The sequence below is a fragment of the Panthera leo genome, chromosome B1, assembly GCF_018350215.1.
Source record: "Panthera leo isolate Ple1 chromosome B1, P.leo_Ple1_pat1.1, whole genome shotgun sequence".
Lineage (NCBI taxonomy): Eukaryota > Metazoa > Chordata > Mammalia > Carnivora > Felidae > Panthera > Panthera leo.
In genome coordinates, this window is record NC_056682.1 from 27,181,475 (window position 1) to 27,207,416 (window position 25,942).

The 25,942-nt window shown below is 43.6% G+C and overlaps 1 long non-coding RNA gene across 2 annotated transcripts in view; it reads right to left on the reverse strand.

The window, feature by feature from the left end:
- Positions 1-8,804: 8,804 nt before the first annotated feature.
- Positions 8,805-25,942, reverse strand: part of LOC122217460 — a 66,597-nt gene continuing 49,459 nt past the window's right edge. Inside the window, exons 5-7 of one of the 2 annotated variants that reach the window (XR_006201515.1) lie at positions 16,944-17,096; positions 12,065-12,261; positions 8,805-9,584 (exon numbers count right to left, since the gene is read on the reverse strand). This is a non-coding gene — a long non-coding RNA (uncharacterized LOC122217460). Of the gene's footprint in view, positions 9,585-12,064; positions 12,262-16,943; positions 17,097-21,077; positions 21,132-25,942 lie in introns of those variants that run through there. The other variant, XR_006201517.1, reaches the window with a different exon arrangement.

Genomic DNA, 25,942 nt, shown 5'->3' on the forward strand with positions numbered 1-25,942 from the left:
AGGATGCAGCCCACTTTTAGGAGAACCTAGCACACAAATGCAAGGCATCTTATTTATTTATTAATTTTTTTTTTAGTTATTGTTATTTGGTAGGGGTGGGGTGAGAATGGTAAGAGTGGAATGGGGGTAAAGGGGAAAAGCCGTGGGAGCACAAGACGTATTCTCATAGTCTCCTTTTAGGAACACACTGGAGGAATTTACAGAACGTATCAAGCAAGTTGGAATTAAGCCAATCTACATGGCTCTATCTTTATTTTGGTGGGAAAGTGTTCATTTTGAACACAAGTGCCTTATATGCTGACATTTGTCACTGCTGTGGGATATAGGAAATGTGCCTTGTTTGTTATGTAAAAAATTCCAAATTCTGTGACCTTGTGACCGGTCACACAATGATCTGGAAAAGAGTGGTTGGGCACTCCAGAGTCCCCTGAAGTCACTTGCTGGGTCCTTGAGCTGCCGGGATGCTCTCTTCTTGTCTGGGGAAGCCAGAAGCTGATGGCAGCGGACTCTCCGTGTTTTACGTGGGACCGATAAGATTTTGAAAGCTCTTTGCCAAGCTTCCCAGACTTTTTGGGATTTTAGGAAAAACCATTGGAAGCCATCTTTTTATTGTTTGGAGTTTCCTTAGAGACGGCTCGCCTGTGATCGGGGTTGAATCCTAAACGGGAAAATCCATTCCTTTCTGACGATGTCTTGTTTGCTCAGTCATACAGGGTGGGGTGTGGGGGTGGTGGGGATGAAACTAGATGGAACCCAATTGGAACCCAAGACATCAGTTGTCCCTTCTATGGTTCCTGAAAAGTCAAGGGCTCTAGAACCCAGAATAATAGCATATGAGAGTTTGGGGAACCACGTATGAAATAATGAAAAATTAACTGGTGCTCGGTTATTGCTAGGAAATGACACCAAAGCTCGCAGAGACATTTGCCATTCAGAGACGTTTTCAAACCCAATTACACTCAACTGTATGAACCTAATCAAGTAAACCAGATACAAGGGATTGAATTGATTTTTTCCTCTATTCCCATGGACTAGAACAAGTGTCAGAGGCTGGCAACAACAGAAAGGGACAGGAAACCATGAGCAATGCTGACTCACCTGTGAGACAGGCACTCTCGTTTCCACGCTATGTGAACAATGGGAGCAGATAATACTGACTCAGTGTGTGCCGTGCCTCATGCATTGGGTTAATTTTTAATAGCTTTTTCATTGAACCCTCACAAAAATTCCATGAAGAAGGTAATATTATCCTGATTTCGTAGATAAGGAAATAGAGACTTAAGAGGATAAAAATGCAGTCCAAAGTCCCCATTAAGTAATCAGCAGTACCAGCCAGTGGCTCCTGGTCTGGTTGACTCCAAAGTCCTGCTTTTAATTGCAGTGCTCTATCACACGCAATGAGCAGGAAAGTGAGTCTGATGTGCACACGATGTGGGACTTGCTCATGTGACACACTGAGGGACTTATACCTCTAAACGGTGTTAAACGACACGCCTCCCATTGCTTCCGCTTGCGGCATCTCTGGATTTGTTTCATGTTAGCCCTCCAAGGGGAGTTTAACTTAAGGCATATAATGAAGCAGACAAACTGAATTTTATTTCTTTGGGGGGACTGTTGGGTGAATGCCAAAGGGGTGGCAAAGGGTTGGAGCTGACCTAGGTTAACACATCTCTGTCATTGGGGGGCCACGGAGAAGCGTGGTTGATGGTAGCCCACCTCCCCTTTTCTGGGGGAAAAAACCTTAGTGCATCCAGATTGGGAAAAGCCAGAATCCTTCCTGGAGGAATCCTAGAGAATCTTCCATACTGCAGGAATCAGATATTTGATGACCCCAAGAGAGAGAGAGGGGAAAAAAAATATTGCCTTATTTGTCCAAAGACTTAAAATGGAAAATATTCAAAACATCAAGCTATGGATTTGGGTTGGCAATTTTTTTTTTTAAGGGATTTCTCCCTCTGGGCCAATTCTACATTGTGGTTTTGTCAGATAGGACCAAAAAGTGGTCTTGTATCTTGACCGTGCTTCCTCTAGGCAGGGCAAGTACTTGAGGTAGTTAATTCTGACTGTGGGAGTAAGTGTAATTTTATTTTTAAAAATATTTTTTCAGTATCGTCTACATCTGGCATGTGTTACTTTTACAATTATTAAGATAGAAATGTTAAAGATTTATATATTCTTGAGTCTCAAAACTACAACCTCTTTACCCTGTCATGTATTGAAAATGGTGTGTGTGTGTGTGTGTGTGTGTGTGTATCTGATTGTGGAATGTCCTACTGTGACTCTTATCTAGAAGTGTTTCATTTGCTGATAGGTTCAATTTCCTATAACATTATACTCATTATTGCTCAGATGGGAATCACTGTTTTCTTTTTTTTTTTTTTAATGTTTTTTAAAAATCATTTCTGAGAGAGAGAGACAGAGAGACGGAGACAGAGCTTGAGTGGGGGAGGAGCAGAGAGAGAGGGAGACACAGGATCCAAAGCAGGCTCCAGGCTCTGAGCTGTTGGCACAGAGCCTAATGTGGGGCTCAAACTCACCAACCGTGAGATCATGACCTGAGCTGAAGTCAGACGCTTTCCTGACTGAGCCACCCAGGCGCCCCAGGAATCACTGTTTTCTTATACCCATTAGTTAAGAAACACTCTGTTGTCTACATATTTTATTGATGTATAGCTTGAATAGGTAATATAGCCACCTCATTCAATGTACAAGGAGTTCCCTTCTGGAAGCAAATGAGGTTATGTTTCTTGTGTATTTTCCCAGAGATTTTTCTTGTTTATATAACCAAACACGCATGCGTGTGCCCACACAAACGTTCACTGCATCAGTGTGGGCCAAAATGAAAACAAAACAAAGACTGGAAATAAAAAGGCTTTTAGGTTGCTCTGCTTTGGACTGACCTACCCCCCCCCCCCCCCCACGCTTTATCTTTTTCTTTGGGATTGAGACTCTGGCTTCTCAATCAGATTCTCACCTTTCCCATCCTCTCATCCCTTCCTCTCCTACCTGAGCGAGAAAGTGCCACTCCTATTTATCTCTGATCCCAAACACCTGTTTCTTCTTGCCTTTAAAAACAAATTTACTGGGGCGACTTGGTGGCTCAGTTGTTTGAGTTTCCGACTCTTGAGGTCGGCTCAGGTCATGATCCCAGGGTCATGGATGGAGCCTCACTTTGGAGGCTCAGGGCGGAGCCTCCTTGAGATTCTCTCTCTTTCCCTCTGCCCTCTCCTTGCTGGCACTCTCCCTCTTTCTCTCTCTCTCAAAAATTCCTATTTGATGATAGAATGGTACCTTCAAGTAAGAAGGAAAAAAGTGGAAGAAATGGGGAGAAGTCAAGAGAAAGGGGTTGCAGCCGGCCGTTACTGCCTCTGGGAAGCCGTCCCAAAGCTGCTTTCGTGTGGCTGCCAGACTGTGGAAGGCAAGAGTCCATCAAAGGGGTGACATTGGTCCTCTGAGAGTACAGTGTCCCCATCACTCCTACCTCTTTTGGGATTCACAGAGAATCCCTCCTTCCTGTCCCTGGCCCACAGCCCCACACATCACAGGTACCTGTGCGCCTGTGAATAGTCTCCTCATTTCACACTTGGGAAAGGTGCTCAATCACAGTGATGGGGAATTTCAAGTAACAAACGGTTGCTGAGCTTTCCGTCTGTCATTAACTTGCACTATGATCAGTGACGGCAGGGATCACAAGCCTGTCGCTTTTTTCCCCGAAAAGTAACGTCGCCCCCTCTCCCACCACGGTTCGTTTTACTCAGAAGTACATGCTATTCCTCCTACCAGGTTTCCAAGCACGCAGAACCACAGACGTCTGGAGGAGAAGGGGACCCTGGTGACCACGCGGTCTGGTCCACAGAGGCCCGCGTCTCTCTCACTGATCTGACGTGAGACCTTCAGTAGCAGCATTCTCAGGAAACGCACTTAGTTTCCCTGAAAAGAAAAGTCCCCTGGACAAGGTCATCTGTTTCTGATGGTGTTTGTCAAACAGCTTCAAATACGGTGACTCATAGTCACAGGTCGGGATAAACCTACTCGCTATCATTTATTAAAAATGAGTTCTCACCACCTGGGTAGGCTGACTGCCTCCTGTAAATCACGTCTCCGGAGCCCAGGGGGGATGAAATCATTTTTAATGACATAGTCTTTAGATAGCCCTGGCTTCGTTTTGTTGTTATTTTGTCTATTTTGGTTCATAACACATCCTCTGCTAATATTTTAGCCCCCGAATGAGGTTACAGAACCATTGCCTGGTGAGAAAAATCCGCATTCTTCCCTTTCCTCCCAGAAATGGCATGGGTTCCATGGGATAGAGGGCTGGATGAAAGGCAGGCAGAAGGAACTTGAGGAGTGGAGGCGGGGAGTGTGGCTGACATAGGCATGGGGCCAGTTGGGCAAACTGCTCTTCCTCTGCTCCGGGCATTAGCCACCCACTTAGCGAATGGAGGGTTCCGGACTGACCAGCTGCCAGTCTCTGGGGCAGATCCCCTTACCAGATCTGGTCTTCTGGTTGGAGTTTCAGATGCAGGTGTTCTGATTAGACATACAGGACCACAATTATTATACTCAAACTCCCAAGAGTAGATGTTTGAATTAGAGTAAGAAATATAACCATGAGGGGACCAGAGGACAGCTTACTCACTGGGCAGGTCGTTTTCTCTCTGTAGACTTGTGTATATGAGAAGCCAATTATAATTTTAAGAAGGGCCTTGATACAGCTAGAATTAGAGGGAAAAGAGTGAATTTAGAATGTACATCCAATTTTAGCTACCCCTTCATTGTTCTTGTGTGTGCAGCAGATTTGCTAAAGTAAAACAAAACAAAACAGCTTTTCAGATGATCTGCTGTTCTGTCTTTTAATTTACTACTTACTATTATTCTTGGATAATAATAATAATAATAATAAACATGCACGTTAAAAAATTCAAATAAAAAAAGAAGATGCAGTGCAAGCAGAATCACATTCCCACGTATGTTCCCTGTTCAATCAATCCCTACCAATATCTCTGCTTCCTTTGAGATATATTCTATATGTGGTAGAGACATACGTGTTTGTGTATTTCTTTCACTTGTAGATGAACTTCTGGTAGTACTCTAGACACACCATCATAAGCCTGGTTTTCTCTCTTAACATTATACCTTGGATATCTTTCCAAGATGGCTGATTTTTCCATTGTATGGACATACCATAATTTGATGGACATATCTGTTGCTTACCATCTCTTGCTACAACTGCTGAAATAAATGATTTAAGGCTGTTTTTAGCATAGACTTCTCTAATAAAATATCCATCTCTTCCAATGGAGTAGAAACACTCTTCTGAATGGAATGGTCTTGTTGACCAGACTTGGTGGATTTCTTCCAGGACACTGATAAACACTGGCAAAGTCTGACCCTTCTTTCTTTGTTTTTTGTTTTTGTTTTTTTTTAACTCTCCCCCCAACCCTCCTGCCCCACTAAGGTTTCATGATTACCATTACCCTTCCTTCTGAGCACAATGTAGTTAATTAGTCTTTCTAGTTAGACTCCTATTTCAGTAAGTGCCTCTTTGAGATATCTAAGCCATAACCAGGTTTTGGCTTTCCCAAAGCTTTTCAGCCATATCTTTACAAAAAACTGTGCTACTTTTAGAGATGTATAATATAGAGATGTAGTGTGTGTGTGTGTGTGTGTGTGTGTGTGTGCATATCAAACTTGTTTTTTGGTGTTTTGGGTTTTTTTTCCTTTAAAATTTATTTTATTTTTTAGTTTCTTTATTTAAATTGAAGTTGGTTAACATACCATGTAATATTGGTTTCAGGAGAGGAACCCAGTGATTCATCACTTACACATAACGCCCAGTGCTCATCCCAACAAGTGCCCTCCTTAGTACCCATCACCCATTTAGCCCATCCCCCCACCTACCTCCCCTCCAGCAGCCCTCAGTTTGTTCTCTGTATTTAAGAGTCTCTTATGCTTAAACTGTTTAAGTTTTGAGAAAAGGAGGTTTACATTTCAGCAATGTAAAAATGAATATTTGACATCTCTGGGTTTTGTTTTGTTTTTTGTTTTTGTCTTCCAAGATTTTATTTTTAACTAATCTCTACACCCAGCATGAGGTTCAAACTCACAACCCCAAGATCAAGGGTCACATGCTCCACCGACGGAGCCAGTCAGGCGCCTCCTGACACCTGTGTTTTTAAGAGTCCCTCCAGCACATTGCCACAAGAAATTTCTTACTGACCACATGTCTGCAAACTTCAACCTGTGCCCTGCCCTCTTTCAGAACCTACCCTGTTTCTTATGGTGTGTTATTAAAAGCTTGTATAGCCAACCCTAACATTATCAACTTCTCTCTCTTCCAAAAAGATTAGAGTATACATCTCTGGGTATTTAGTGCCCTAACAAGAACAGACGTGGGGCCTGAAGGCACTAGAATGATACTATTATTTATCAGTACCTCTTAGATACATGCTTGACTCTCAGGAGTCATGTCACTGAAAAATAAAACCCATTAGAATAGGCTAACTGCTACCTTATTGGTTATTTGCTATTTGTACCTGCCGTAACAAATAGACTCCCAAGTATGTAATGGTTCTAACACATTCAAAATTTATTTCTTGCTCATAGAACAAGTGGGTGATAGAATAGTTCAGCAAGATAACCCTCCTCCACATCATAAGTCTGGGACCCAAGACTGAAATTCTATCCATTGGAAAGAGAAAAAAAATGGAGGAGCCCTGAATGGCAGGGTTTTATGGGCCGGACCTGGGAGTTTGTGCTGTCTTTTCTGCTCACATTCTCCTGGACAGAACTCAAGTCACGTGGCCACCTACCTGCGAGGGAGCCTGGGAAATACAGTCTCTGGCCGGACAACCACTTTCTAGCAAAGATTCTATACCATGGAGGAGGGAGTGCTGATATTTGTTGTGTATATACACACACACACACACACACACACACATATATATACATACATATATAGTTATATGTATATGTATATATGTATCGTATATGTATATATATACGGTGTGTGTGTATACATATATATATATAATGTAACTCTCTAATTAGCAAACAGCTATTTGTTGTAGATATTATCATATTTTATAGCTGAAAAAACCAAAACTCAGAGATTAACTTACTCACTCAAGGTCACACATGTAGTACATTTTGGAAATGATTCAATGATTCAAATCTCAATCTACCTGATTCGAAAACCCCATGCTTTTAATTTTTATGTTACACCGCTTAGGAAGAACTGGCACTTTGAGGCTTTAATGGCTGAAGCAAAAGACAGGGACCAACCCAATGTTCCTCTTTATTTTGCTCATTTCTAGAGGCACCGTAGAGAAGGCCTGATGTTCTTAGCAATCGTGGTTTTCACACCATCCTGTTATCTCTTCGGCCTTCATTGTCTAGAATCTGGGTTATTTTTTTTTTCATGACTTTGATAGTCTTTTTTTTTTACCTTTTTTTTAAGGTTTATTTATTTTTGAAAAAGACAGAGACATGGAGCGTGAGCAGGAGGGCCAGAGAGAAAAGGAGACACAGAATCTGAAGCAGGCTCCAGGCTCTGAGCTGTCAGCACAGAGCCCGATGCAGGGCTCGAACTCACGGCCTGTGAGATCATGACCTGAGCCGCCGTCTGTTGCTTAACCAACTGAGCCACCCAGGTCCCCCTAGAATCTGGACTATTTTTAATCATTCTCAAGGTTTCAATTACTATTCATGTAAGGGTGACTCCCAAATATGTATCTTCAGCCCTAACATTTTCACTTTGGCTTACATTCGCACATCTGACCACATACTCACCACCTCCATCGGCTTCCCAAATGCAACATGTCCCCGAACATTGTCCTCACACCCTAAGACCTGCCCATTCCTCAGGCTTGTCAGTCAACAGCTCTCTGGCTTTGATTAGCTCCCCAGGGTGTGAGTACTGAATTTGTTTTTCCATCCCTGCTCACCTCGTAAAGATTAAGCAAATGCTCGGCTATTTTGCATGTTTTCTAGACGGTCCAAATGTCATCACTCTTGCCGGGAGCGTCGAGGGACTGTTTCGAGATGGCGATGATGATTATCTCAAGAAAACTTCCTCATGTGCCTCTTCTCAATTTCTGTTTGACACCGAGGAAGTTGGGGACAGCTTCGAAATCATGTGCATCCTCAGCCACTCAGACCTGGCCTGAGTCACGGACGCCCACTCATGCATTCATTCATACCGATGAAATTGATCATGTAGGCCACATGGGTACCTTCCACTATCTCTAATCCCTCCGTGCAACCTGTTCTCTGCGGGCATCTCTTCTCGCCCTGCCTCTCCCGCCTTTCAGGTGATCCAAATACAGAAAAGATCCCAGTACATCAGAGGTTCACTTTCACACAGGTATTCTTGAGGGCTTGTGGGAAGGTGGTATTTGTCCTTAGCAAGCGGGGCCCATGGAAACACAGAACCCTCTCTGAGGCCTTTCATCTCCAAGGAAACCCAAGCTACTTGCTACTTGATCCTGGAACCAGTTCCAGTTAGGGCCGGAAGGCCAATCACTAAATTAAAAATAAACACACACACACACACCCCAAGATACCCTAGAATAAAGAATCATGTGAAAATGGCAATAATGTGAAAATGGTACTCAGAGGATTTAAATTCTTATTTTCTGCTACCTTTTCATTGTTTGCCCAAAGTAATTTTTTATGAAATGTGAAATAAAATATTTATAGCTGTTGTTTAGTTTCCTCTTCAGGGACCAGGCATTGCTGCCAACCTCTATAAAAACCTTGCAGGGTAGGTATTGTGTGCATTTTACAGATGAGGAAACGGACCTCACAGAGGCTAGCTGACAAGCCACTTTCTACTTAAGTGAATAAAGTTTTTATTTCCCCACATTTTTCTACCTGCAGCCACAGACCTAGGCAAAGGACCACGTGTGCCCTCTGGGCTGCTGTTTCCCCAGAGCTAGTCCAATTCCAAGTACAGAGGAGGGCCTCGGTAGATAAAGGAATAAAGGAATGAATGAAATTCCGAAATGATTTAAAACGACATCTCCTCGCCCAGGGGTGATGTTAATTGAAATGGGTCAGGTTACAGCGCGGTAACAAGCAACCCCGAGGTTTCAGCCGTTCAGAACAGCAAAGGTCTTTTCCTTGTTCTCGCTCTGTGTCCATCGATGGCCGTCTGGGCCCCCGCTCACGGTACTCACACAAACACCCGGGTTGATGGAGCTGCTCCTACCCTGAAGGTTGCTGGTTGCACTGTAATTAACATTTAAACCGGAAGTGATGCACATCTCTTTTGCTCACGACTCCTTGGCGGGACCTATTCACGTGGCAACCAATGAGCTGCAAGGGAGACAGGAAGTGCACTTCTCTTGTGTGACTGGAAGCAGGTAGATCTGGGATTATTTAGAAAATAGCTGTAATGACTACAGGATGTAGGATGTAGGACTCCAGTGATAGGAATGATATAAAAATGCTTTTTATCAGAGGGACAGTTGGTGGTTAGTGGTGATAATTAGGGATAAAAAGGCCTTAAGTCGTTGTGTTAGCTTCCGATTAGGTTTTGCATCAGGAATTCATCCTGGGAGGTGATAAAAAGGGCCTGCGACCTGTAAAAGAGAATATCAAGTCCAATCTTGATCTCTTTAAAAATTTCAGGGCAGTCTTTGATTCACTTTCTTTTTTTCTTAAGCTTATTTTATTTTGAGAGGGAGAGAAAGAAAGCATGAGTGGAGGAGGGGCAATAAGAGAGAGAGAGAGGGAGAGAATCCCAGGCAGGCTTCATGCTATCAGTGCAGAGCCTGACTTAGGGCTTAAACTCAGGAACCACCAGATCATGACCTGAGCTGAACTCGGAGGCTTAACCACTGAGACACCCAGGCACCAACCCCCCCCCCCCAACACCTACGATTCATTTTAAGTTCCGTTTGTATATGGTGTGAGGGAAGGGTCAGCCTTATGTACCTGTTTATAATTTTACATATGAAAATCAAATTGTTCTAGCACTATCAGTTCAAAAGATTACCCCACTGGATTGCCATGTGTTATTAATCTTCCTACTTACCTGTGTATTGCTTATATTCCCAACTCAAGATTAAGGCCTCGTTCTTCTTTTTCTTTTCTTTCTGGTTCTTGAACATTTCCTTTACTTTCTGGTATGTCCAACATACATTATCATGATAGCTTTTGTTTGTTGTAAGTCACCAAGGAACTAGTTACATTTCAGTGGGAGCAGGCTCTTCAGAGCGTGTGGTCTACCATACCGCTGTCACTCTCAATTTTCCACCATTCTCTGTCACTTTGTTTTAACTCGACTTCTTTTAAAACACTATTAAGAATTCCCTTGCACCGTTATCCAGTTTCAACAGTTATCAACATATTATCATTCTTACTTCATCTAGTTGCATCTTCCCTCATTCTGCTTGGGTTTTTTGTTTTTGTTTTGAGAATGTGAAAGCAAGTCGTTGACATTTTATCATCCCGTTCATAAGAATGCTGGTATTGATCTCGCTCCTAACATAACTGTGATACTTACCATACCTTGGTAACAGATGCCCTGACTGTGTAGACATTAATTTTCCACATGCTGTTTCCTTAATCTATTCTCCGAGCCTCTTCTCTTGCCCCCATAATTTTCTTCTCTGTATTCTTTGAGGTGTTCTTGATTTTTGAGGCCATCAATTTAGATAAGAACAGTGAATTCAACTACTAAAATTTTCAGTTTACAAAGCATATTTTTAAGCTGCAGGATTCTGGAGTTTGAGGGTCGTTATTTTATTTTTTTCCCCCCCTCAGATGTCCAGCTATCACCTGCAATAACTCTGTTTCACTGGCCTGCATTCTGATAATTTAATCTCATCCTTCCCGGCCACTCCAGCTTCTCAGGTGGGCAGCTATTTTCTCTCTGGGACATAAGTCTGGTTGATGAAATACCTTTGATGGCAAAAATCTCACAGGCTGTGAAAGCAGAAGTGTCTTAATTAATGCTCGTTGAGTCAGTAATGAATCTATAGCCAAGGATTTGTGTATCTATTACTGTTGTCCTCTGAGTAGACTGAAGTAGTAATACAATTGTCACCTGAACAACTGCTCTGAGTTTTCATTTCTAAAGGCATCCTGTTCCAGGAAAAATGGTCTCCCCTAGATGTGTTTAGTTGTTATATGAGCCGTGCCAAGTTTGGTCTTGAAAATGCCTCTTGGGTCAGAGGAATATTTGTCATATAGGGCAATTAAACTAAGGACGTGGGGATTCTGTAGGGATGTATTGTGTGTGTGTACATGTGCATGTGTGTGTGCATGTACTACAGTTGTGAGAGGGACAGGTCGAGTGCCAATTGCACAACCAGAGGTTTAAAACAATTATAGGGTTTAAGGGGCACCTGGGTGGCTCAGTCAGTTAAGCATCCAACTCTTGATTTCTGCTCAGGTCATGATCTTGTGGTTCGTGAGATCAAGCCCCACGTTGGGCTTAGCGCTGACAGCACAAAGCCTGCTTGGGATTCTCTCCCTCCCTCTGTCTCTGCCCCTCCCTTGCCTGCATTCTCTCTCTCTCTCTCTCTCTCTCTCTCTCTCTCTCTCTTTCTCTCTAAATAAATAAATAAATGAATAAGTAAATAAAATAATTGCAGTGTTTTCAAAGGGTGGTTCTTGGGGTACTTGGCTGGCTCAGTCAGTAGAGCATGGCGACTCTTGATCTTGGGTTCGTAAGTTTGAGCCCCATGTTGGGTGTAGAGATTACCTAAAGATAATAAATAAATAAATAAATAAATAAATAGGTGGTTCTTAACTTTTAGTTTTCTGTTTTCTGTCTTTTTTCCCCAGAAAAATAAATGAATGCAAACAGACATAAACATCTGCATGCAATTGAATGGGGTCATGTTTCCAGAAGCCTCTTCAGAGGTACCAGGGAACAATGCAGTTTGGAGATGGGAAGGGAAATGAAGCACTGTCTTCAGAGTGACAAGCATGGTGTGTGAGAACCAGAGTCCTGGGTATTTGGCTGGGAAATACAGGGCTTTGGAGCATATCTGTCGCCAGCTAGCTGTGCAATCTGGGTGAGTCACTGTGAAATGGATATAATCATACCTACCTCTTAGGGTTGTTCTAAGGATTCACTGAGGCATGGCAAATTGCTAAATAAACGTTAACAGAATTCAGTAGTGGGGTCCTAAACACCGTGTGTTTGCTTCTATAAGGCTATAGCTATGTTCCGGGATTCGCCTCCAGTTGTCCCAACACTTTCGGACTTTTGGTGGCAATGGCTTTTCAACCACGCACAGAGCATTCCTGTACAGAATTAACTTGGTGTTAGTAAATAAGTGTTACTTTATATTTAAAAAATCCATTTCAATGTTAATGCCCTTTTCTCTTAAATGGGTCTCAGTGGAAAGCCTGTCTTCAGCTGAGTGAATTCACCCTAAGGGGGAAGAGGCATAGTGGGATTCATCACTGTTAATGGAATAATTAATAGACTGTGTTTAAGACTGAGAATCAAATGCTTAAAAAACCCTTGATCCAGGTTACTGAAAATCAGGCCTAGGTTTTCCAGAGAACTGTTTGTGAGTTAGCTTGGTATCCTGAGTACCATGTGAGTAATCTTTGGTAGGTGAGGAGGAGGGTAAGTGAGAAGGAAAGGAGAAATGTGGGCACGGCGTAACAGGAAAGGAAATTGTTAGAGAAAAGGCTGTTTAAAAATAGAGAAAGAAGGAAGTGAGCTGACCTATTGCTTTTCCCCTTTAAGAGAAAAACCAGGTGCCTTAATCTTCCAGAAATCAGAATGTTATGACTTTTCTACACAGATGGGGTGGAAGGCAGGAATGGACGTGATGATGTACTTTCAATGTGACTCACCCTTCTTTTGAAGCTGGGTGTTCCCAGGAAGTACTTTTCCAGAGGGTCTGGCTGAATGGACAGAGCAGGGCACAAGGATTTGCGGGGGGGAGTAGGGGGTGAGGTTAATAAAGACAGAACCTGGAGAGCTTGCTCAAGAGAGAAACGGATGATACGTACAAAGAAATTGTGGATAATTCTGTTGGGTGTGATAACAGCAGTATGGTTATGGTTTTGTTAGTGACAGCACTAAGGGTTCCGGACGTCTTGCAGCATTACGGCACATAAGCCATGTCCAGATGTTAAAGAGATGCTGGAGAAATGCGGTGTCACAATGCCTCTGATTGGCTTTTAAAAACATGAAGTAGACCAAATTTTTAACAGTCATTTTTGTGTAAAAGGCGTGGTTAGCCATGGCCTCTCTGTCAGTCAGGAATATAAGGAAAATCAGAAAAAAAACCAAGCATGTTTATGTTTTGGCAAATGGAAAAAACAATAACGCCATTTGCAAACTAAAAAAATGTCTATGTTTTCATCTCTAGGACCAAGTCCCTCCGATAAAGCTCCATTGGCTCTGTTGCCACTCAATTAAAAGCAGAAAATATTTGATTGGGTAGCAAGACCCATAGCTTCCTGTTTGCCTGCCAGTCTGGGAGGAGAAGAGCTGTCACTGTGTAGAATCATCCATGGGGCCATAAAGGGCATTCCCGCATGGCTGTCTGCAGTCCCTGGCTGTCGTTAAATGAGGCATTTGCTTTGTCGTAAATTGAAAAACGTATCTTCCATCATTCCCTCGTTCCGCCCACGAATGCAGCCTCTGCGTTTCTCAGAATGCAGCGAATACACATTCTTTCCACAGATCACCATTCCCGGTGTAGGAGATGCAAACACTCATTCATCCAACAAATGGTTTGGGCTGTCAACTATGGATTCGGCATGACGGGACACAGCGTGGTGACAGAGAGAAAGCCAGCGAGAGGCTCAGCCCTAGAGAGACTCACCTGCCATCGTAGTGAATTAAAACTTCATCTTTGGCTCAATGGTTCTCAACTCGTGGCTACTCATTAACATCAGGTGAGGGGAATTTAAACATTAGACCAAACCTTCATTTCCACTGAATCAGAATTTCAGGGACTGGGGCAAGGGCATTGACATTTTTTGAAAGGGGCTCTGGGATGGTTCAGTCTGTTAAGTGTCCGACTTCGGCTCAGGTCATGATCTCGAAGTCTGTGAGTTCAAGCCCCGCGTCAGGCTCTGTGCTGACAGCTCGGAGCCTGGAGCCTGTTTCGGATTCTGTGTCTCCCTCTTTGCCCCTCTCCTGCTCGTGCTCTCTCTCTCAAAAAATGAGAAAACATTAAAACGAAATATTTAAAGCAATCCCCATGATTCTCATGTTTAGCCAGGGTCAGAAAGGACAGATTTCAGCAAAGGGGGGCCAGGGTGCAGGATGTTACACAAATAAAACCGTTCAGGGTGCACTGGTCACAGCTACACTGTAGGAAGGTCTAAAAGAGCTGGAGGGTGAGGTGCAGACGCATGGTCACAGGGACAGGAGTGAGGACAGTGCTTCTCGGACGCACATGTGCCCATGAATCACACCTGGAGATCTTGTCGAAAAGCTGACCCTGATTGCACAGGTCTGAGGCAGGGCTCGAGATTCTGCCTTTCCAACAAGCTCCCGGGTGATGCTGGGAATGTTGCTCCTCTGGCCACATCTTGAGGATCCAGGACAAGAGGCACTCAAGGCTTGATAAGAGGCAGTGTGCATGAGGACGGAGACAACCAGGATATCAACCCCAGATTTCCTGGCTTGGTGGCCCAGTAGAAGTTGTAAAAGCTGTTACTTGGCAACAGCCAGACTTGCCTAAGAAATATCAAAGCCGTGTTCCATTGCCACTGACTCTGAACCAAAGAGGACAAGCACCTGGAGCGAAACCCATGACCTAACAGAAGTCTGGGGCTGGTTTCTCACTAGTTTTTTTTGATTGCTTTTTATTGAAGTGTAGTTGACACGCAATGTCACGTTAGTTTCAGACGCACAACACAGTGATTTGACAATTCTAGTGTTATGCTGTGCTCACCACAAAGGCAGCCACCTTCTGTAAGGGGCTTGTTTTTAACTGTTGACAGATTTCCAAATTCACTTTGGCCATTCCAGAGTAATAGTTTTCTTTTCTTTTTCTTTTTTTTTAAGTTTATTTCTTTCTTTCAAGAGGTGGGGGCAGGGGCAGAGAGAGAATCCCAAGCAGACTCCAAGCTGAATCCTTTGGCACAGAGCCCAATGCAGGAGTCAACTCAAGAACCCACGAGATCACGACCTGAGCGGAAATCAAGAAGGGGCTGCTTAACCGATTGAGCCACCCAGGCGCCCCAACAGTTTTCAATTCTTAATTACAATAATCATCACAAACTCCCCATCTTCAGCACTTAAAAAGCACGAATTTTTCCCTGGCAGGGAACTACGTTTTTTAAAAGCTCTATTGGTCTTTCACAACATCATACTACTCGGCAGACAGGGAACACAGGTGTGGGTGGGGGTGTGTGGAGGGATAGGAAAATGAGTTCAGTTTGAATAGGTTAAAATCTGTGGTGCCTTTTGATGGGCAGGTTCGGGGCACACACGCGGATGCACACAGGGCAAGTGTGGGCTGCAGAAAGGATTCAAGAGCCATCAGGAGGCACGTGGTAGTGGGACCCACGAGAACGAGTGAGCTCACCCTGGTGGAGGGAGGTGGAGATGGGCTGGTGACGAGCCAGCAATGGAAACCCACGCCCGGTTTGGGAGTGGTTTCTCCTCTATGTGGAATTTTCCCAGATGGCCCCCTTGTCCCTCCTAGAGGAGCTTGTACAGCTCTTCACACACAGTTGCCCACCTGTGGAGGATGCACGCCCATGGGGCAGAACTACCACGTGGGTTCCAGAACCATGCTGCCCCTCCTTCCATTAGGTGCTGAGACCGACTGATCTGTCTTCTTCCCTCAAGTTGAATTTTCGTTCAGAGGCCTAAAGTCCCCTTTTGTAGTTTGGCTTTTGTCTGTTCCGCAATTTTAGTCTCCTAGTATCTAAATGTGTCCAAAAGTGTCTGGGCCCTAGGGGACTCTCGTCCCATGCAAGTCGGTGGAGACACGTGTAGGATCCCAGTGCCAGATGCATTAAAAGCTTAGCTTTGGCCCTGCCAGCCTCCTTGCTGAATAATAAAGCCACTGAAGCCTCTTGCTGTGAGGTGGCAGAGGAAGGGGGACAAGGAAAGAGCTGAATTCTAAGACCACTGGAGTTTATGAGAGGCCGGGAGAACAGAGGATCAGTTAACAGAGTGCCTGAGGTCATGGTCACCAAACTGCCCCCACACTCATTCACCAAGTGAACATTATGGGAGAAAAAAGCAAAGCAAAACAACAGTAATCACCCCACCTCAACCCAACATCACCAACCACAAAATCCCACCTGTGGCGTGATCTCCATGGTTATTACGTTAGCCTACATTTTAGCTGCTGGCGGAGGTGGCTGTGTGTTTTCGTGATCCTCAGCCTCGGGGTTACTGGGTGGAAGGGCTACCTAAGAAAGTCTTCTGAGGCACTGTCCCCTGGAGCAGAGATTCCGGGCTGAGTCCCTATACCCTTAGGTCATGTAAAGGAAGAACCTGCGGGAGTGTGGCGTGGTGGGGGTGAGGTCAGCACCTTAAATCGTCATTGACTCATGGCAAGGCTGTGGGTTAACAAAAATCTCAAGATTCCGTGCTCTTGACTGGATTTTTACCGACTCATTCCAGAATTCTGTACACCTCGTGTTCATCAAAACATCCGACGAGCACATACTGATATATTCAATGAATATAAGTGGGAAAAGTAAATTGCGAATGAATGCACTTTCCTTGGAAAGAAACTCTTACGAACATGATTTCCATGATGCTGATAGCAGGGCAGCGAGTGGGGGGGGGGTGGTGAAGCTTTTTCTTGGGGACAGGTTAGAACATAGTGTTGAATGGCTGGTGTTCCAGAGCCTCATATGAGTGGCCAATATGATATAACAATTTATGCAGATGATATTTAATATTCAAGTCAGACAATAACATGCTGGTATCTGCCAATGTAATTGAGGAAGACACGTATCCGTCAGATAAAAAAAAAAAAATCACTTACACTTCTCCGGGGGTTGCTATGCAGCCTGCTCATTTCATGGATGACGCCTCTGAAGAAACACTGAGGTAGGTAAGGGAGGCAGAAAACTGTGGATTTAGTGGTTGTTCACGTAGCCAGAGGGTAATGATGTGGTATCACCCTTTTCACATCACCCTAGACATGGGGAGGGAACGGTTGGCTAAGGAAATTAAATATTCACTCACAGACACATGAGGGGACACCTTCCTCCTCACCCTTTGTTTTTGAAACCCCATGACAAATCGATCAGTTTTTTTCTATATAGTCCAAACCCCCAGATGGGTTGTGTTGTTATACAACTTGTGCTCATGCAGGGAGATTATTTTATGAATTTTGTGTCAGTACGTGTCTCGGTTTAATAAAAATAACCCTCTCTTGGAGACAGCTACGGACATCTGAGCACAGCATGGTCAGGGTGAGGGGTCTCCTGCAGGTACTATTTTGTGTTTCCTTTTATGAGAAAACATTACAAAAAAGTAAATAGCAAATGTATCTTGCATACTCGTTAGTGGACATAAACTTTTAGTAAAATGCTAATCATCATTAGTTTAAAAAAATTTTTTTAATAAAATTAAAAATCAAGAATTTCAAACAGACTAACTGTACATAATCTAAGTTTAAAGGAAAGTAGTTTACAAAAGAGACACCGGGAAAAATAACCGATAAGGGAATTTGGGGCACGGAGAAGTTTTGAGTCACTGTTTTTGGGCACAAGTAATATAACTGAGTGGACATCATCCACTGATGAGATATTTTTGGTTCCATCTCAATTTGAGCTCAGGCTCAGGCACTACCATTTACTCTCCACTCACATGCCAGCTGGGCTGATAAATCCCTTTCCTAAAGTAAGTCCCTATCTGTAAAGAAGAGTCGGTTCCTTTTCAGGGCAGGTCATTTTCCTCTTGCACATATGGAGGCTGGGACACTGTATGACACTCTGTGCTCCAGGAGATCAGAACTCGCCCAGGGTTTTAGAGAACAGGAATATGCAGAACCAGGAGAGCCTTTAGAGATGAGTCACAAAGCTGACTTTCTAATGCTGGAGGCTAAGGAAAAGCCAAATGAACTAGAACTACTCAACCCAAAGAAGACTGGACGTTGAATATAATAAATAACCGTTCATATCTGAAAACAGTAACAATTCCCACGGAGACAGGTGCATCACACAGGAGTTAGGAAGAATTTGCAAATAATTATATAAGAAACAAAAAAGGGAGTTGAGCATTTGGGTGCTAGCGTGGGATATTACATTATTATCTGTTAAGATAAAAAGAGCAGACAATCTGACTGATAAAAGGAGGACTTTTTATTCTCCCAACCGATGATGCCACAGCATCGACTATTACTCATGATGAATCACCACCCACGTTTAGTTAACGCCCCACACATGCTGAGGTGATTTCTAGGCAGAAGGGGTACTTCATGGCTAGTTGAGAACATTTACTGTTGGTAAAGAGATCCTCAAAGAGGAAGAAGGAAGGTGTATTTTCATTATCCTATCCTTTTAAGGAGGGTGTAGCCCATGGGACTCCTCAGATAAAAATAACCCCTTTTGGCAGCCTATGCTACATTTTTTAGGAAGTGATAGTTCTCAAAAAGCCTGCCTGCTGAAAGCATTTCTTACTGATCTCTTCGTGTGTGTGACGTGATTCCCTCTAAGGGCCAAAAACTCTCTTGAGGTGCTTGTGTCCAAGAAGAAAATGTCTTGAGTGCAGCGGCGAGGCTGCCCATGGCCAGAGGACCGGCCAGATTCCGAGTCCGGTGAAGGTCGGAGCCGACGCATGCTCACCTCACGTCCATCGTGGACTCTTGCAGCATTCTCTTTGAAGGAAGAACTGCTCAGTTGAGAGGATTTAAACCTTGATTGGATTATAATGGAAAAAAAGAAGCATGATGCCAAGAACGGTATTTTTGTGTTTTCGTTTTGCTGACAATAAACACTAGTGTAGTAATCAGCCATGACAGAAGAATGCTTCAAGCAGCCTCCAGAGGGGGATTTTTTCCAGCAGATTCTAAATTACATTCTTTATCAGAGTAGAAGAAAATGCATTAAATAGCCCTTGGTGCCCGATCAAGTGGGTGAGCCTATGCCCTTGTCTTGATTTTCACCTACCGAAAGGGTCTTCATCATTGGGTCAGCAGTAGATGTGAGGGCCTGTGTTCACTGTCCCGATGTTTGTGAGTGATATTCATTATGCATGGGATGATTATGAACACGGAGCTAAAAATCCTTCTCAAGCTCTTTTTACACCATTAGATTCTCAATGCTTTTCAAGTCTCTCTGTGAGAATAACTGTTTTTGTAGAAAACCGATTGGCATATGGGCGGTGAAGGAAGCCACGGTTAATGTCATGTAGCAAGAGTATTGTCAGACCTCTCTTGTTGGCCCATGTTTACTCAGGATACAGAGCTGGCTGGAGTGGGTTAAGGGAATGAAGCAAATGGTCCCATTCCAGAAAGGGGAATGAAAATCTATTCTTTTGTGCGAGGCTGGCTGAGCCCCATCTCTGGGCGCCGAATGCGCACCTCTGTAAGGTGGTCTAATGTAGTGGTTATGATCACAGCTTTTGGCACCAAGTAGGCTTGGACACATATTCCCTTTGGCATCACACAAACCTGGGTCCAATTACCAGCTTTCCCCTTCCTACTCTGTGGCCTTGGGCAGATTCCTTCACTTCCTTGACCCCATGTTTCGTCATCTGGACAACTGGGTGAATAGCACCTAATTTAGGGGGGTGATGTAAGCATTAAGTGGGATAATGTTGAAAAATGAGTTTAGGACTGCCTGGCACATGCTTGTTTGTTAAATATTCCACTTAATGTCGTCAGAGGGGAGGATGAGCAGTGAGAGTCGCCCCGCAGGATTTAGCCAATAGGCACTCCCGTTCATTTCTTTTTTAGGGTGTCCTTAGTGCACAGGGTAGAAGGCCTCAAACTACCACACTTCCCAGATTCTTTCAGTTAGAAATTTGCTTCCTTTCATTAGATTTACTTGTGTGATATTTGCAAGGAGGAAGTGAGATAGTAACCATTTTCATGCTGCTTTTCGCTATTTGCTACAGGCAAGCAAGGTCAAGGGATGGTGGAATTTTCTGGAGTACCTGTCCAGCTCTGTGGGTGATCAGAAGCACTGACTTTCTGATCCTAACTTTCAGATCCCAGTTTCTTCAGCCCTAGATTGCAGCTCTAGTGCCATGTTTTTGAACTCAGTAGATTCTAGAACAGCCTCCTGATTGCCTACTTTCTTGATTTTAGGAGAGGGAGCCACTCACTGGTAATCAGTTCTTTGGCATTCTAGGAGTTTCTCCTGGAAACTCATCTAAAATGCCACTTCTCTGGCTTTCCCACCGCTTCCCTAATTAAATCCTTGTGGATTCTGTTTCGGGCACCAAATCCTAACTTAAAAAGTAAACAAGTCCCATCAGAGAATGAAGATAGAAAGTAAAAGGAAAGGCCATGTTGGGAAAGAGAAGTTTCAAGCAGTAAGAAGAAATTCTTCTTCTCCTTGTCCTTCTCTTCTTCTTTTTTTTTTAAGTAGGCTCCACAACCAGAGTGCAGCCCAGGATGGGGCCTGAATTCACAATCCTGAGATCAAGACCTGAGCTGAGATCAGGAGTCGGGATGCTTAACAGACTGAGCCACCCAGGTGCCGCAGAAAGAAATACTTTTAATTGATAAAGTAACAACCACAATTGAGGACAGTCCACACGGAACATGAAAACCTTAAGAAGGGAAGAGTAAAACTGCCCAAGGTCAGGGTTTAAGGCCTTAATGTTATTAGGTAGACCATCAAGGATCACACTGATCCCATAGGAACTTGAACAAATTCCAAATGCCTGGTCACCAGATTTGTGTAAACAGTGGAGGTCTCCAAGACTCCCTTTGATTAGAGCCTTTGAGTGATATATAGAATCTTTCCACTGGCCGCTTACTCAACCAAGGAAGTGTTAAGAAACAGCTTCTCTCAGAGAATTATCCCATAAATGGTTTGAATAATGAAGTTTGATGGAAAAAGATCACTTTGGTTGCTGTCTCGGTTAGACTGGAAATATATCGACTCTAGAAACATCCCACGGCTGGGAAGTCATTACTTGTTGGTGCTTTCCTACCTGAGGCTTGATGAGTAAGCTGCGTTTCCCCTGGGGCCGTGCTCCTATTTCAGAGGCTGATCTGTCACGAGCATAAAGGGGATTAAGTATTACAGAGGCATTCTCAGCTATTAAGCATAACACGCTGTTCTGATGATGTTTGCATTCAACCATGGCTTGGAATAATCATGGATCTAAGAGCCCTTAAGAAAAGTCTCTCATTAGCACATTTATCCACAGGTGCCTAGAGATAACAACTCTTAGAGAAATGTCAGCATGCTAACTGGTCTTCAGCTAACACTAGTTTATCAGCAAGGGTTCTGTGAAAAAGGCACTTGAGTATAAAAAAGCAACCATTTCCCTGGCAATCTGTCGTGGGTAGCAAATTGGGACCATTCTGCCTCCTCTTCCTACAAGATACTGGCGACAGAGTTTCCGAAAAGGTCTGATGTGCCTGACCTTATCAACAACCACAAAGACTGTAATGAGGCTACAGCTGCCCCATCACAGCTGGAATCATTTTTGGAAAAGGCTTTCACTCCCATCCTGTTGGACTGGCATCACCAACGGATACAGACAGAAAACTAGGCATCGGTACAAGAAAGGATAAAGTTAGATGGATTTCTTGATGTGGGCGATTAAAAACAGCACAAAGCTATTTGTACCTTGCAGCTTGTCCCATCAAGGGGTGAAACCTATTGCCCTACCCCTTCCACCTGGGCAGCCTTGGGACTGCCTTTGACTAATAAAATGTTGGATAGGGTGATGTTGCACAGTCTCCAAGCCTAGGCCACAGGAGGTCTTGCACCTTCTGTTCTTGTCCCCCCAGAAATGCCACCACTGCTGCGTGAAGAAGCCCAGGCTAGCCCACTAGAGGATGAAACTATGCAGAACAGAGATGAACCAACCTAGCTAGGACCCCCTAGACCACCCAGCCCCCAGCTGACCCCCCAAGACTTCAGCCTCTCTGAGTACTCGAGGCCACACAGGCAAAAGTTACTTACCCTGTTGACCTCAGCCTACATTACTGACCTCCAGAACTATGAGTAAATAGGATGGTTTTTATTTTAAGTCACTAAATTTTGAATTGTTTGCTCTGCAGTAATAAATAACTGATACAATCAGCTATATTGAGACTGACCAAGCCAAGGAGAGAGGGAGGGACGTACAATGCTGTAGGTCCTGATGGGCAAGCCAAGAGTTAAAATGATTTTATATCTTCAAATTGGACTCTGTAAGAACCATAATTAGCAATTTTTTGCATGCCTTGGGATGAATATACTTCCCCACATAGAAACATATTCTTAAATGGCGCCTTGGATAATGGTGAATTCAAATACTTTTTTTTCAGTTTACTTATTTATTTTTGGGCAAGGAGGAGGGGCAGAGAGAGAAGGAAAGACAGAGAATCCCAAGCACGTTCTGGGTTGTCAACACAGAGCCCGACACGGGGTTCGATCTCAGGAACGGGAGATCATGACCTGAATCAGATGCTCAACCGAGCCACCCAGGTGCCCCTTAACTACTTATTTCAGACATCTTCCTGGCCTAGGTTTTTCTTCAACATAGATATTTACAGTTAGTGATAAAGTAAAAAATACACTTGGTCTTTGTCCCAGTTCTTGGCAGAAAGCTCTTCAATCCTTGGGGTTTCCTCAGTGATACAGTGTCTTTTGTCATTCATAAGGAACTCTGTTTGAGCTCATATTAATGAAGTGACTTTTGGAAAGCCCCTCAGTAACCTAAGGCTGGAGCTGGTTTTGGGGGGAACAAACCATGTGACTAGAGGGTTGGAAATTTCAGTCCAAACCCTCTGCCTGCCTTCCCCCACTGAAGCTCTCCTTGGAGAGAGGGGGACTGAAGATTGAGTTCAATCACCAATGGCCAATGAGTAAACCAATTGTGCATATGTAATAAAGCTTCTATAAAACCCCAAAAGGACTGAGTGGGGCCAGGAGAAGGTTTCCAGTGTGTCCAGGCTGGTAAACACGTGGAGACTCAGGGACAGTGGGGCACTCAGAACATGGATGCTCCAGGCCCCTTCTCAGATACTTGGCCCTGTGCAACTCTTCATCTGGCCGTTCCTGGGTTAGATCCTTTTATAATAACCTGGAAATCTAATAAGTAAAGTATTTCTCTGAGTTCTGTAAGCCACTCTAGCAATTAATTGAACCAAAGGAGGGGGTTGTTGGAACTTTCAATCTGTGGCCAGTCAGAAGCACAGGTGAGAACCTGGAGGGGGCCAGTGTTGTAGGACCGGGCCCTTATCCTGGGGGATCAGACACTATCTCCAGGCAGGAAATGTCAACATTGAGTTAACTGCTTGACAGTGTTGGAAAAACACACAACAGACAGGTCTTTTTGACTCTTCATTCCTTCTGTGGTCAACCGTTTCCAAACATCTGTATTGCTGGTAATTCAGGTCTCTCATATTCTATTCTTTTGAACTTGAAGATATGTTACATACATAACCATTATCTTGCTGTTTTGCTCATTATTCTCATCTATTCCATCAGTTAAAAAAAAATTGGTCATGCCTTCCTACTTCATGTTGCATATGCATCTGATGAACACATGTCATGCAAATTATTAACAGTGGAACTGGACAGGTCTGAATGTATCCAGGCAGCAGTGGCCTGTGTATACACATCGCTAACATGGAGGAGACTTCTGGAATCAATGAATGTTAAGCCCATAGCACAGAACTCCTAAGTTGTGTGATTTTCTTGGTATGGAAACGAAGTGGTAATGAAAGCAGGGAGGAAGACGACGGTGGGGCATCATAGTTGTTTTATAGCCCATGTAACAATCACCCACAGGCTTGGTGTCTTAAAACAACACATTCATTATCTCAGAGTTTCTGTGGGTCGGAAGCCCAAGTTCGGCTTGGCTGGTTCTCTGCTCAACATCACATGAGGCTGTGTGATGAAGAGGTACTCTAATCTGGAGGCTTCACTGGAGGATAATCCTCTTTCAGACTGATTCAGGTTGTCATTGGGATTAATTTCTTGATGACTATATAACTGAGGGCCCATTCTTCTCCTGGCTGGCTATCAGATGGAGGCTGCTAGCCTCCTGGAGGCCACGAACAAGCAGTTCCTTAACAATCGCATTACCTCAACATGGCTGCTTATTGCATCAAGCCAGCAAGGAGAAGCTCTCCAGTGCACGGCAGCAAGATGGAGCCTCATCCATGTAGAACCTAATACAATCATGGTAGTGACATCCCATCACCTTTGCCACATCCTATTGGATAGCAGCACCAATGGATTCTGGAGAGAAGCAAGTCCCAGGCACCACCCATATGCAAGGGTAGGGGATTATAAAAGGTATGGACATGGGGGTGACCCCAGTGTCTGTCCATCATAGGCACGGAGTTTTCCAGAAGGACTCCTATAGGACACAGGCCTGTATTTTTTTTAAAGATAGAAAATAATGAAAGGGAGATGTGAGACGACCTAGAGGCCCAGACTGAAGAATGATGGGAAATAACCTTGGCTGATATATTAATTCCTATAGCAACAGGCTTAAACCGAATGGTGTGTTAGACTGGATGCATCCTGGCTCACAAGAAAGGAGTACTGAATTTTCAGGAAATTTGCAAGTCAGTTTTAAAATACAGCCATTATTATGATTCATTTTTTATTTTTATTTTTTAGGTTTATTTTTTTTGAGAGAGAGAGAGAGAGCATGTGAATGGGAGAGAGGGGCAGAAGGAGAGAGAGAGAGAGAGAGAGAATCTCAAGAAGGCGTCACACTCAGAGCAGAGCCTGACGCAGGGCTTGATGCCATGACCCTGGGATCATGATCTTACCTGAAACCAAGAGTCAGAGGCTCACCCGACTGAACCCCAATACGACCATTATTAAAATTAAGTGGTATAAATGTACAATTATATTACAAAGATAATAAATATACAAAAATCCTTACATCCTAATTATTTTAGTACATTTGCCATCATCTGTGCTCCCATGATTATTTGCATCTATTTTATTTTCTAGTTAGAATACTATATACCAGTGTGGTATTATGTATCTGTTCTCATCTTTGCATTCAGGGACATCACATTGGTAGCTTGAAATCAGCTTCAGTGGGAGAACTTATACAACAGAAAATCTGGGCTTTTTCTCCCCGGGGGAGCTGGAAGTTATCATTTACTAATACTCCAAGCCCACAAGTTTGTTTATTTTGATTCCTCATGCATCAAGAAATCTGGGCACAAGGGATGGCTACTGTTAGCTCAATGGCCCAAGGATGTCGGGGCCAAGGTCTCTGTGAACTCTTGGGTTTTCCTTCATGGTTCCAAGAAGCCTCTGCAGTTTTTAACATCATGTCCACATTCTAAGCAGCAAGAAGAAAGGAATAAAGTGGAAGAAATAGTACCCATATTTATGAAAGCAAACATCTCCAAGAAGACTTTTGAGATTCAAGGAGGGATAGGATGTATAGGTTGTTTAGCTGAGCACAATGCCTTTCCCTCCCCAACACAACTGGGTTTCTGTTAGTAAATGCAATGGAGAGAATAGATTTTAGGTAAATGGCGGTCAATCTGCCACAGTTGGGTTGTTGAATGGATAGATCATACTTCATAAGAGTGTAACGCTTTATCATTTACATGTATAAACATGTTCTTTCCTTGTGCAAGCCCCCCACTCGCCCCATATTACCACAGAATTTCAGTCCCATATTGTGAAGGATATTGAAATCTAGCGAGAAGAATTTATAATGAGTTCTTAAAAATCTGACAAAAATTAGAAGGACAGACAAAATATCAAAAATGGGAGGGCAGTAGAACGAAGACCAGAGGACATGTATTAACACTTTGCTCCATTTTTGCGCCAAAACTTGATATTTATAGCTTACTCTCTCACAGTTACTTCCTGCTGGTAGAAT